Source organism: Cololabis saira, chromosome 5 (assembly GCF_033807715.1).
Source record: "Cololabis saira isolate AMF1-May2022 chromosome 5, fColSai1.1, whole genome shotgun sequence".
NCBI lineage: Eukaryota > Metazoa > Chordata > Actinopteri > Beloniformes > Belonidae > Cololabis > Cololabis saira.
The window spans coordinates 76,043-87,500 of NC_084591.1; the positions used below are offsets into that span (position 1 = coordinate 76,043).

Sequence of the window (11,458 nt, forward strand, 5' to 3'; positions counted from 1 at the left end):
TGACGATGTTGCTTAGATCAGTGTTTCTCATCCCTGTTCTCCAGAGCTCACTGACCTGCAGGTTTAGATGTTTCTAGATTATTTCTTTCCTCATAGTGAGACAGAAAGTGAAGCTGGCTTCAAGATCTTCTGTCAGAATTCCTCCTCTTTCCTTCGTACATGTACCATCGAGTACTTTTGCTGACCATATTCAAGAAGTGACCATAACGTGTAAAGTACATCAGCTATCCTTTCAGTAAAGTTGAAATACATGAATCAGAAGGATTAGATTGAGGTTTATTCCTGGGATCCCATGGACGGTTCACACCAGTGGAGACGCCTACACAACATAAAGCCGTTGACACAAGTGTCCTCTCACGCTGCTGCTCTCCTGTCACTGCAGCACAGCTCCACTTTCAACTGTGGTGAAACCAGTTAGCCAGCAGACTCTCTGGTGGCTCCCACTTGGTGGACAATTCAACAACCATTGGGTTTCATAGCAACCTGGAGACACAGACATGTAATGGAAGTCATGAATACCCAATCATCAGAGATGTGGACATGGACATGTACTTGGTTGTTTGGAGGACTGACAGCTTCCATTGAGATTTGAACTCAGATTACTGGAGTCAAAGTCCAGAGTGATGACCATTACACCATGAAACCCCTTCTGCTGTAATTGTGTTCACCTGGAAAGTGTCACTCTACGTAACGTGCTATAATATGAGCTCAGACAATGGGAGATACAGTTCTGAACCTGCCTGGAAATTAATTCTTCTCATCCTGCATTTTCATCCGTCTCTAAGAGCTGGATCAAGTCAGGATGGGCAAGCGGTCTAAGGTGCTGCGTTCAGGTTGGAGGCGTGGGTTCAAATCCCACTCCTGACATTGTTAATGTGGCCTGCTCACATGTCAACACAGGCATTTAGAAACAATTTAATCCAGTTAATCAAAAACCAGTTAATCCTGCCATGGTAGTTAGTGTGATTGTTAAATGTACCAAGTGTTTAAACAAGCAGGTTAAACTAATGTAACCATTAATTAGCAATCTAAATGGACAACTTTGTCATTTACATGATTTCAATAGTTTTCTCTGAATATATCACAATCCTGAAGGCGGACTCTACACTCTGAAGTTCCCTCATTGTGTTCCCTCTAACTGTGTTACCCTGTGTTGTTCATGTATTGTTAAAATCATTGAAAAGTTCATATTTGTTAAAACACGTTTTCTATATTTACACATGGGAAATGGGTTAATAATAAGTTAACAAACAAAGTATTTACAGTATAAATCAAGATAACATTGTTTTGAGATGATGTAAGAACAGCGATGTCACTTCCGTTTTCTCGTAACTCTTGGTGAAGAGTTACTTTAACTTTATATTCTGCATTAATCCTTCCTCAAGCTGATGTTTTCTCACCTCCCCCTGACCACGATTCTGGTGCGGCACCTACCCCTCATCGGCTGGTGAGGAGGTCTGCTGTTTACACGACCAACACGACCAACACGACGGCGCAGCTAGAGGACAACACGTGGTCAGTACCATGGCCACTGTGACGAGGCAGCTGACCAACGAGATCAATGTGACACATGTTGTCGGACACCTGAATAAATTGTTGCATTTGCAGAGGAGGTCCTGGTTTTCCATTTCAGGGTGGGAAACTGCACTGTTCAACCTCTTTGCCCCTCAGCTGACTATTCTTTTGGGTTTGTGTGTTTTTCTGTGTTGTATTGTGCCATGGGTGAAGAAACTATTAGCTTCAGCCATTCCCACCACACCTGGGCGGTTTGCCCAGGAGATGGACTGCGATGATGAGTGGGTTCCTCCTTTCGTGGAGGAGGAAGAACTACTTTAAGTTTCATTTATATTCTACATTAATCTTCATTTATATTCTACATTAATCCTTCCTCGAATTGATGTTTTTCATTCATTTCATTTCACAAGAGTACCACTTCCTTTCCTTTTTTCGCATGTTTTGTTTCAACATGCAGATATCTGAATTGTACCAGGGAGTTAAGCTCCTGTGGCTAGAAACCCTCCTTTTCAAAGGAGCAACTTCATCTAAAGCTGAGTGCAACAGATCAGCAGTGTTACTAGCAAGGAAATCAACATCTGCAGAGGTAGAACCCAGGTCACTGGCCTCTATTGCTTCAGTAGAGGCTTCACTATTTTCCACTGTCGCAAGACGAGCAATGGTCTCCTTAAATTTAGCAATAGCTTCATCAGACAAACATCTGCTAAAATAATACCTCCTGCCCTGCACTTCAACATCAACAACATTCAATTCAAACGTTATTAAATAGTGGTCAGATAAAAGCAAGTTTACAGGTGACACCAACAGACCATCAGTTTCAACACCGTAGGTGAGAACGAGATCGAGAGTATGATTAAAACAGTGCGTCGGTTTATCCACTTTTTGTGAGATACCCATTGATTCTAGAAGAGAATTGAAAGCTAATTTAAGATTATCGCTTTCAACATCCATATGAATGTTAAAATCACCCACTATGATGAATTTATCTGTGCTGATCAATAATCCAGAAAGGAAATCTGAAAATTCAGACAGAAACTCTAGATAAGCGCCAGCAGGGGGTCGGTACACTACCACTAACACAACTGGTACCAGCAGGGGGCCGGTACACTACCACTAACACAACTGGCTTCTCTGATTTCCAGCTCGGAAATTTCAGAGTAAGCGTGAGGCTTTCAAATGTATTATAATTGGACTTAGGTTAAATTTTTATTATACTTTAGTATAATAGTATACTCCTACTCTCTGTAATTGTGAAGTTAAAACTCAAGTGTCCCTGACCTGGAAGGAAGGTGCTGCCTCCTCCTTCATCTTACTTCCTTGGACCTGAAAGAACTACGTTTCCCAGTACACCAAGGGCAAGATGGCCGCCAATTGGCTGATTCAAGGCAGCTGTTAAGGACTGGAAGTCTCACTTCATTCACACCCAAGCAAATGAACAGAGAGGAAAGCAGCCAGAAAGAAAGAAGCTACAAGATCCATGTTTAAAAAGACTCCAATACACCAATGGTCGGTGAATATATCTGTTCTTTTGCTAAATGCTAATACCTACCTTGATTGGTTTACTTACCTGTCCTGATTTGTTTGTTAGTGTTTGTTTGTAAGTTCAAGCTGAACCACAGCAAACTTATGCCAGTATTGAGCATTGATTTAATTTGGTTGTTTGCTCACTTTAACAAGTTAAAAGCTTTACGTTACAGAATTGAATAATTATTATGTTGAACAATTTAAGCTTGATGTTAAAGGTATGGAAAATGGTTGCAAAGTTGAAGGATACGGATGTTGAACTTTTGCTAGGGGTTGAATTTGGATTTATTGATTACCTTTCTTACTTTTATACTTATTAAGGTAATTATACTTACCCTTTTACTTACTTTTACTCCATTTGGTGGATTTAATCAGTTTCAGCATGGCAATGAATTTAAAATAATTAAATTAAATGATTAATTCATCTTGATTTTCCTTAAGTGGATAAAATGATTTTGACTTTGCATTTTGACTTACTTGTTTGACTCATTTTGAACAGTAAACAATTAAAGAGTTTAAAAATGGGGTTTAAAAGTTTACGTTTAAAAGTTTAAGTTTACTGTTTGAGTTAGTTGAATTTATTTGAACTTTTCTTGTAAATACCTGTACATATTATTGTTAACACTTTTTTCTTTGTTTTCGAAGGTTAACAACCTGATTATCTGATTACTCTGATTACTATTGGAAGATCAACTGAAAATAAACCAACCAAGCCTAAAGGTTGGATAAAATAAAGTTGATCAAATTGGAAATCCGAGTTGTCCTGGTGTCCTTTTCGGAGTCGACTGAGTGGAACTTGACAGTAATTATATCATTTACTAACAGAGACTTGGAGCTTAACGATCGTATATTTAGTAGTCCGCATCTAATATTTCGGTCTTTTATTGGTACCAAATGTGCATTGGTTTTAATTTTTACAAGATTATTTTGGTTAACGCCTCTATAGCGCCGCACCTGGTGAACTTTTGGAGGGCGGGGAACTGCAACCACTTCTAATTTGCTAGGCACCTGGTTAGAGTTACCAGTTACATCATGTAATCCTATAGTGTTAGAGTCGCTAATTACATAATGCAATCCTACAGTTTTGTTGGCAGGCGTTGGTCCTCGAGAAGCAGCAGAGAAGTGTGTTAAACTACAGCTCTGCATCCTGGCCTGGACCCTGCGTTGTCAGGGGGAGGGTCTAATGAAACAGGCCAAATTACTAGAGACAAGAGCAGCACCAACCCGGGTGGGATGAATGCCGTCTCTTCTAATCAGACCGGGCTTTCCCCAGAACGTTTCCCAATTGTCAATAAAGTCCACGTCGTTTTCTGAACACCACTGAGACAACCAGCGACGGAACGAGAGCACCAGCAGGGGGGCCAGAGAAACCTACAGAGTCCGACATGGTTTTGGCGTAGTTACACACCGAGAAAATATTCATTTTAGTGACTTCCAACTGGCGAAGACGGGAGTCATTAGCTCTGACATGGATGATAACTTTACCATATTTACGATTACCCTTTGCCAGTAGCTTCAAATTTGCTTCTATGTCACCCGCTCTGGCCCCCGGGATGCACCTAACTATGGTCGCTGGAGTCGGCTTCACATGCCGGACTATGGAGTCTCCAATAACCAGGGTCGGCTTCTCAACGGGTGTGTCGCTGAGTGGGGAAAATCTGTTAGACCCATGAAGCGGGTGGTGGTGTTCCGTGAGGCCTTTAGGACGACGCTTCCTCCAAACCGTCACCCAACGGTGCTGACTGGCCGGCTGCTCGCCTGGCCTGGTTAGCTGAGGAGGCTATCGGACTATGGTCGAGTTGGCGGAACCGGACCTCTGACTGAGCCTCGCCTCCAGTCCTGTAAATAAGCTACACTTTAAGCACTTACCGTCTTCGCTAAAGGAGGCAGAGGAATAGCTAAACATTTCACACACTGAGCAGCAAAGAGGAGAAACGGTGGAAGACGGAGAGGCCATGCTAAGATGCTAACAGAGGCTAACGGACAGAAAATTTATTGGTGATTGGTGACAGTGAAAGTTACGGAAGATTAAAAAGAGCGAGTGTTGAAATAAAGACAGTAATGTACCAGATATAGTGCTATTTTACCAGAAAACAATCTAAGTTTTAGACAAAAAAGTCGGGAGAGATCTGAGCCTGCAAACGCCGTGACACGGCAACAGACCGCAACACCAGGAAGTGACGCGATGCGTGATGCAATACGTTACCCAATCAGCAAGCAAGCAAAAGCAGAGCCGCAAAACTGCTTGTGTCGGGGTTTCTGTTGGTTTTACTGCTGGTGTCGGGGTTTCCGTTGGTTTTCCTGGTGGTGTCTGGGTTTCCGTTGGTTTTACTGCTTGTGTCGGGGTTTCCGTTGGTTTTACTGCTGGTGTCGGGGTTTCCGTTGGTTTTACTGCTGGTGTCTGGGTTTCCGTTGGTTTTACTGCTGGTGTCGGGGTTTCCGTTGGTTTTATTGCTGGTGTCGGGGTTTCTGTTGGTTTTACTGCTGGTGTTTGGGTTTCCGTTGGTTTTACTGCTGCTGTTTGGGTTTCCGTTGGTTTTACTGGTGGTGTCGGGGTTTCTGTTGGTTTTACTGCTGGTGTCGGGGTTTCCGTTGGTTTTACTGCTGGTGTCTGGGTTTCCGTTGGTTTTACTGCTGGTGTTTGGGTTTCCGTTGGTTTTACTGGTGGTGTCGGGGTTTCTGTTGGTTTTACTGCTGGTGTCGGGGTTTCTGTTGGTTTTACTGCTGGTGTCGGGGTTTCTGTTGGTTTTACTGCTGGTGTCGGGGTTTCTGTTGGTTTTACTGCTGGTGTCGGGGTTTCTGTTGGTTTTACTGCTGGTGTCGGGGTTTCTGTTGGTTTTACTGCTGGTGTCGGGGTTTCCGTTGGTTTTACTGCTGGTGTCGGGGTTTCTGTTGGTTTTACTGCTGGTGTCGGGGTTTCCGTTGGTTTTACTGCTGGTGTCTGGGTTTCCGTTGGTTTTACTGCTGGTGTCGGGGTTTCCGTTGGTTTTACTGCTGGTGTCTGGGTTTCCGTTGGTTTTGCTGCTGGTGTCGGGGTTTCCGTTGGTTTTACTGCTGGTGTCGGGGTTTCCGTTGGTTTTACTGCTGGTGTCTGGGTTTCCGTTGGTTTTACTGCTGGTGTCGGGGTTTCTGTTGGTTTTACTGCTGGTGTCGGGGTTTCTGTTGGTTTTACTGCTGGTGTCGGGGTTTCCGTTGGTTTTACTGCTGGTGTCGGGGTTTCTGTTGGTTTTACTGCTGGTGTCGGGGTTTCCGTTGGTTTTACTGCTGGTGTCTGGGTTTCCGTTGGTTTTACTGCTGGTGTCGGGGTTTCTGTTGGTTTTACTGCTGGTGTCGGGGTTTCCGTTGGTTTTACTGGTGGTGTTTGGGTTTCCATTGGTTTTACTGCTGGTGTCGGGGTTTCCGTTGGTTTTACTGCTGGTGTCGGGGTTTCTGTTGGTTTTACTGCTGGTGTCGGGGTTTCTGTTGGTTTTACTGCTGGTGTCGGGGTTTCTGTTGGTTTTGCTGCTGGTGTTGGGGTTTCCGTTGGTTTTACTGCTGGTGTCGGGGTTTCCGTTGGTTTTACTGTTGGTGTCGGGGTTTCCGTTGGTTTTGCTGTTGGTGTCGGGGTTTCCGTTGGTTTTACTGCTGGTGTCGGGGTTTCCGTTGGTTTTACTGCTGGTGTCGGGGTTTCCGTTGGTTTTACTGCTGGTGTCGGGGTTTCTGTTGGTTTTACTGCTGGTGTCGGGTTTTCCGTTGTTTTTACTGCTGGTGTCGGGGTTTCCGTTGGTCTCGGGGTTTCTGTTGGTTTTACTGCTGGTGTCGGGGTTTCTGTTGGTTTTACTGCTGGTGTCGGGGTTTCCGTTGGTTTTACTGCTGGTGTCGGGGTTTCCGTTGGTTTTACTAGTGGTGTCGGGGTTTCTGTTGGTTTTACTGCTGGTGTCGGGGTTTCCGTTGGTTTTACTGCTGGTGTCGGGGTTTCTGTTGGTTTTACTGCTGGTGTCGGGGTTTCCGTTGGTTTTACTGCTGGTGTCGGGGTTTCCGTTGGTTTTGCTGCTGGTGTTGGGGTTTCCGTTGGTTTTACTGCTGGTGTCGGGGTTTCCGTTGGTTTTACTGCTGGTGTCGGGGTTTCCGTTGGTTTTACTGCTGGTGTCTGGGTTTCCGTTGGTTTTACTGCTGGTGTCGGGGTTTCTGTTGGTTTTACTGCTGGTGTCGGGGTTTCTGTTGGTTTTACTGCTGGTGTCGGGGTTTCCGTTGGTTTTACTGCTGGTGTCGGGGTTTCTGTTGGTTTTACTGCTGGTGTCGGGGTTTCCGTTGGTTTTACTGCTGGTGTCTGGGTTTCCGTTGGTTTTACTGCTGGTGTCGGGGTTTCTGTTGGTTTTACTGCTGGTGTCGGGGTTTCCGTTGGTTTTACTGGTGGTGTTTGGGTTTCCATTGGTTTTACTGCTGGTGTCGGGGTTTCCGTTGGTTTTACTGCTGGTGTCGGGGTTTCTGTTGGTTTTACTGCTGGTGTCGGGGTTTCTGTTGGTTTTACTGCTGGTGTCGGGGTTTCTGTTGGTTTTGCTGCTGGTGTTGGGGTTTCCGTTGGTTTTACTGCTGGTGTCGGGGTTTCCGTTGGTTTTACTGTTGGTGTCGGGGTTTCCGTTGGTTTTGCTGTTGGTGTCGGGGTTTCCGTTGGTTTTACTGCTGGTGTCGGGGTTTCCGTTGGTTTTACTGCTGGTGTCGGGGTTTCCGTTGGTTTTACTGCTGGTGTCGGGGTTTCTGTTGGTTTTACTGCTGGTGTCGGGTTTTCCGTTGTTTTTACTGCTGGTGTCGGGGTTTCCGTTGGTCTCGGGGTTTCTGTTGGTTTTACTGCTGGTGTCGGGGTTTCTGTTGGTTTTACTGCTGGTGTCGGGGTTTCCGTTGGTTTTACTGCTGGTGTCGGGGTTTCCGTTGGTTTTACTAGTGGTGTCGGGGTTTCTGTTGGTTTTACTGCTGGTGTCGGGGTTTCCGTTGGTTTTACTGCTGGTGTCGGGGTTTCTGTTGGTTTTACTGCTGGTGTCGGGGTTTCCGTTGGTTTTACTGCTGGTGTCGGGGTTTCTGTTGGTTTTACTGCTGGGGTCGGGGTTTCTGTTGGTTTTACTGCTGGTGTCGGGGTTTCCGTTGGTTTTACTGCTGGTGTCGGGGTTTCCGTTGGTTTTATTGCTGGTGTCGGGGTTTCTGTTGGTTTTACTGCTGGTGTTTGGGTTTCCGTTGGTTTTACTGCTGGTGTTTGGGTTTCCGTTGGTTTTACTGCTGGTGTCTGGGTTTCCATTGGTTTTACTGGTGGTGTCTGGGTCTCCGTTGGTTTTACTGCTGGTGTCGGGGTTTCTGTTGGTTTTACTGCTGGTGTCTGGGTTTCCGTTGGTTTTACTGCTGGTGTCGGGGTTTCTGTTGGTTTTACTGCTGGTGTCTGGGTTTCCGTTGGTTTTACTGCTGGTGTCGGGGTTTCTGTTGGTTTTACTGCTGGTGTCGGGGTTTCCGTTGGTTTTACTGGTGGTGTCTGGGTTTCCGTTGGTTTTACTGCTGGTGTCTGGGTTTCCGTTGGTTTTACTGCTGGTGTCGGGGTTTCTGTTGGTTTTACTGCTGGTGTTTGGGTTTCCGTTGGTTTTACTGCTGGTGTCGGGGTTTCTGTTGGTTTTACTGCTGGTGTCGGGGTTTCCGTTGGTTTTACTGCTGGTGTCGGGGTTTCCGTTGGTTTTACTGCTGGTGTTTGGGTTTCCGTTGGTTTTACTGCTGGTGTCGGGGTTTCTGTTGGTTTTACTGCTGGTGTCTGGGTTTCCGTTGGTTTTACTGCTGGTGTCGGGGTTTCTGTTGGTTTTACTGCTGGTGTCTGGGTTTCCGTTGGTTTTACTGCTGGTGTCGGGGTTTCTGTTGGTTTTACTGCTGGTGTCGGGGTTTCCGTTGGTTTTACTGGTGGTGTCTGGGTTTCCGTTGGTTTTACTGCTGGTGTCTGGGTTTCCGTTGGTTTTACTGCTGGTGTCGGGGTTTCTGTTGGTTTTACTGCTGGTGTTTGGGTTTCCGTTGGTTTTACTGCTGGTGTCGGGGTTTCTGTTGGTTTTACTGCTGGTGTCGGGGTTTCTGTTGGTTTTACTGCTGGTGTCTGGGTTTCCGTTGGTTTTACTGCTGGTGTCGGGGTTTCTGTTGGTTTTACTGCTGGTGTTTGGGTTTCCGTTGGTTTTACTGCTGGTGTCGGGGTTTCTGTTGGTTTTACTGCTGGTGTCGGGTTTTCCGTTGTTTTTACTGCTGGTGTCGGGGTTTCCGTTGGTCTCGGGGTTTCTGTTGGTTTTACTGCTGGTGTCGGGGTTTCCGTTGGTTTTACTGCTGGTGTTTGGGTTTCTGTTGGTTTTACTGCTGGTGTTTGGGTTTCCGTTGGTTTTACTGCTGGTGTCGGGGTTTCCGTTGGTTTTACTGCTGGTGTCTGGGTTTCCGTTGGTTTTACTGCTGGTGTTGGGGTTTTTGTTGGTTTTACTGGGTTCTGTTGGGACCGGGGATGGCTTGTGCTGTTTCTCCACCAGAGGAGTTGCATCTCCACAGGAACTAAACTAAAACAGAACCGGTCCCGGTTCTCTGCAAATACCTGACATGAAGCGAGCTGGTTTTAAGGAGTCTTTTTCTAAAATGTGGATGATTGTGCTGATCTGGGTGGGGGGTCAGGAGCTCTGGAGTGAGGAATGCTGGGAGTTCTGGAGATGATGAACCAGACGAGCTGGGACCTCCAGCTGAGCCAAATTTGATCCTAATACTAATTTATCCTTTTGTATTAAATGGTCCAAATGAAAATACCGATATTTTTGATACTTCAGTCATTTGTGGTAATGTTTATTATTAACGGGTGGAAAGTAACTAAACTACTCAGATTAAGTCTAAATGACACGTTGCTGGTAGGAACTACTTTTTTCATTTTCATAGTAGTTCATATTTTCGTTTATTATTCTCTTATTTATTTTAATGGTTTTATTATTTTTATTAAGGATCTTTTTTTAGTGATGGAAACAAATTTTTCAAGCACTGGTTATTCGGTTGTGATATGTCATCTATGTGGCAGGGTGGAGGAGCAGCCACTCAGTAGACCTCTCCACCCTGCCTGCCTTCATAAGGAGCAGCTGCACACCAGAGAGAGGCTGCTGGGAGGAAGCTGCTGATGGTGACGGCACGTGTGTCTTGGGTGAAGGATTGAATAAAGGTGTTCCTGCACTAAACCCTGTGTCCTCTGTCCTGTCGGTCGACCCCCGTAGCACTAGCCTTGTTACAATCTATATTGTGAATGATGCCGCTACCTTTTAAAATAAATAGCTAAATAAGTGAATCTAATGTCTTTCATTCTAAAACTATCTAGATTTATCAGGCACATTTTACTCAATATCGGATGGGAAAGGAAATCGGAGGTATCAGACATCAGTACTTGAGTGTGTGGATTCAGACGTGAACGGACCGTCCTGACTTGGTGGTCAAGGGTCAGAGTTTTATCTTTGGTACCTCCTTCATGCAATTAACTTCTACTCTGATAAAGACTCGTGTGATTTCCTGTAAACGGAGCTGTGTGCTGTCTCTCACCCGGACCAACCCTTTTACTCCTCATTTATGACCCCGGGTGGTTTCAAGGGTCACTGCCTATTATAAGCTAACGCTAAACTTTGATTATGTTGTTTTTTAGCTCGCTGTCACACTTCTTCATTTGGTCATTCCAAGGATTGTTTTGCTGATTTCATCCATGTCCAGCAGGAATAAATTGGAGGTAAAAACAGGAGGAGGTGAAGGGAGGAGCTTGTGAGGAAACAGATCTAGATAGTGTCCGTCTGCGTTCAAGGGTCAGATGAAGTGTTTCCTTCAGGAAACAAAGGTTGGTTTATTTTACACTCCCATCTATTGTGAAGCTGTTCAGTTGCTGTGAGCGACTGTAAATGGTTTAATCAGGGCAGGAAACGGGTCTGTCCCGGGTCTCAAGAGGATTCTGTTCACCAACTGAAGGTAAGGTGTTTATCCTCCTCTGGAGCAGCTGAGCAGCTGTTTCCAGCTGAAGACAGCTGGAAACAGCTCCAGTTGCAAACCTGCGGGGGGGGGTTGCGTTGCACCGACGATGACGTCATGACCGACTTGTCTGCGTTCAACATGGAAAGTCTGAATATCGCGCAGAAGTGTCACATCAGCCAAGAAAACTCGCCACGAGGAGAAAGTTACGTGTTTTAGTTGGAAACCGAGAAAGAAAGAAAAACTGTGTATAAACAACAGCAGAAACAGGAAAGAACACGTTCTCCGGGTCAGTGATGGAGTTTTGTTCTGGTTCATGAACGAATTCCTCATCATAAAGGAAAAAAGTGCAGCAAACGTTAAAAAACGACAATAAAAAACAGGCGTTTTGTTGTAGTTAGTCGTGCAAGCGATAAACACCCTGTTTGTTTCCTGTCAGGGTTTGACACTTCCC

General features: G+C 45.4%; 1 protein-coding gene across 2 annotated transcripts in view; it reads left to right on the top strand.

The window, feature by feature from the left end:
• The first annotated feature begins 10,902 nt into the window (after positions 1 to 10,902).
• Positions 10,903 to 11,458, top strand: part of LOC133443624 (interferon-induced very large GTPase 1-like) — a 64,822-nt gene continuing 64,266 nt past the window's right edge. For both annotated transcript variants that reach the window (XM_061720700.1, XM_061720702.1), the window contains exon 1: positions 10,903 to 11,004. The gene's annotated coding sequence lies outside the window, so the exon portion shown is untranslated. The remainder of the gene's footprint in view (positions 11,005 to 11,458) is intronic.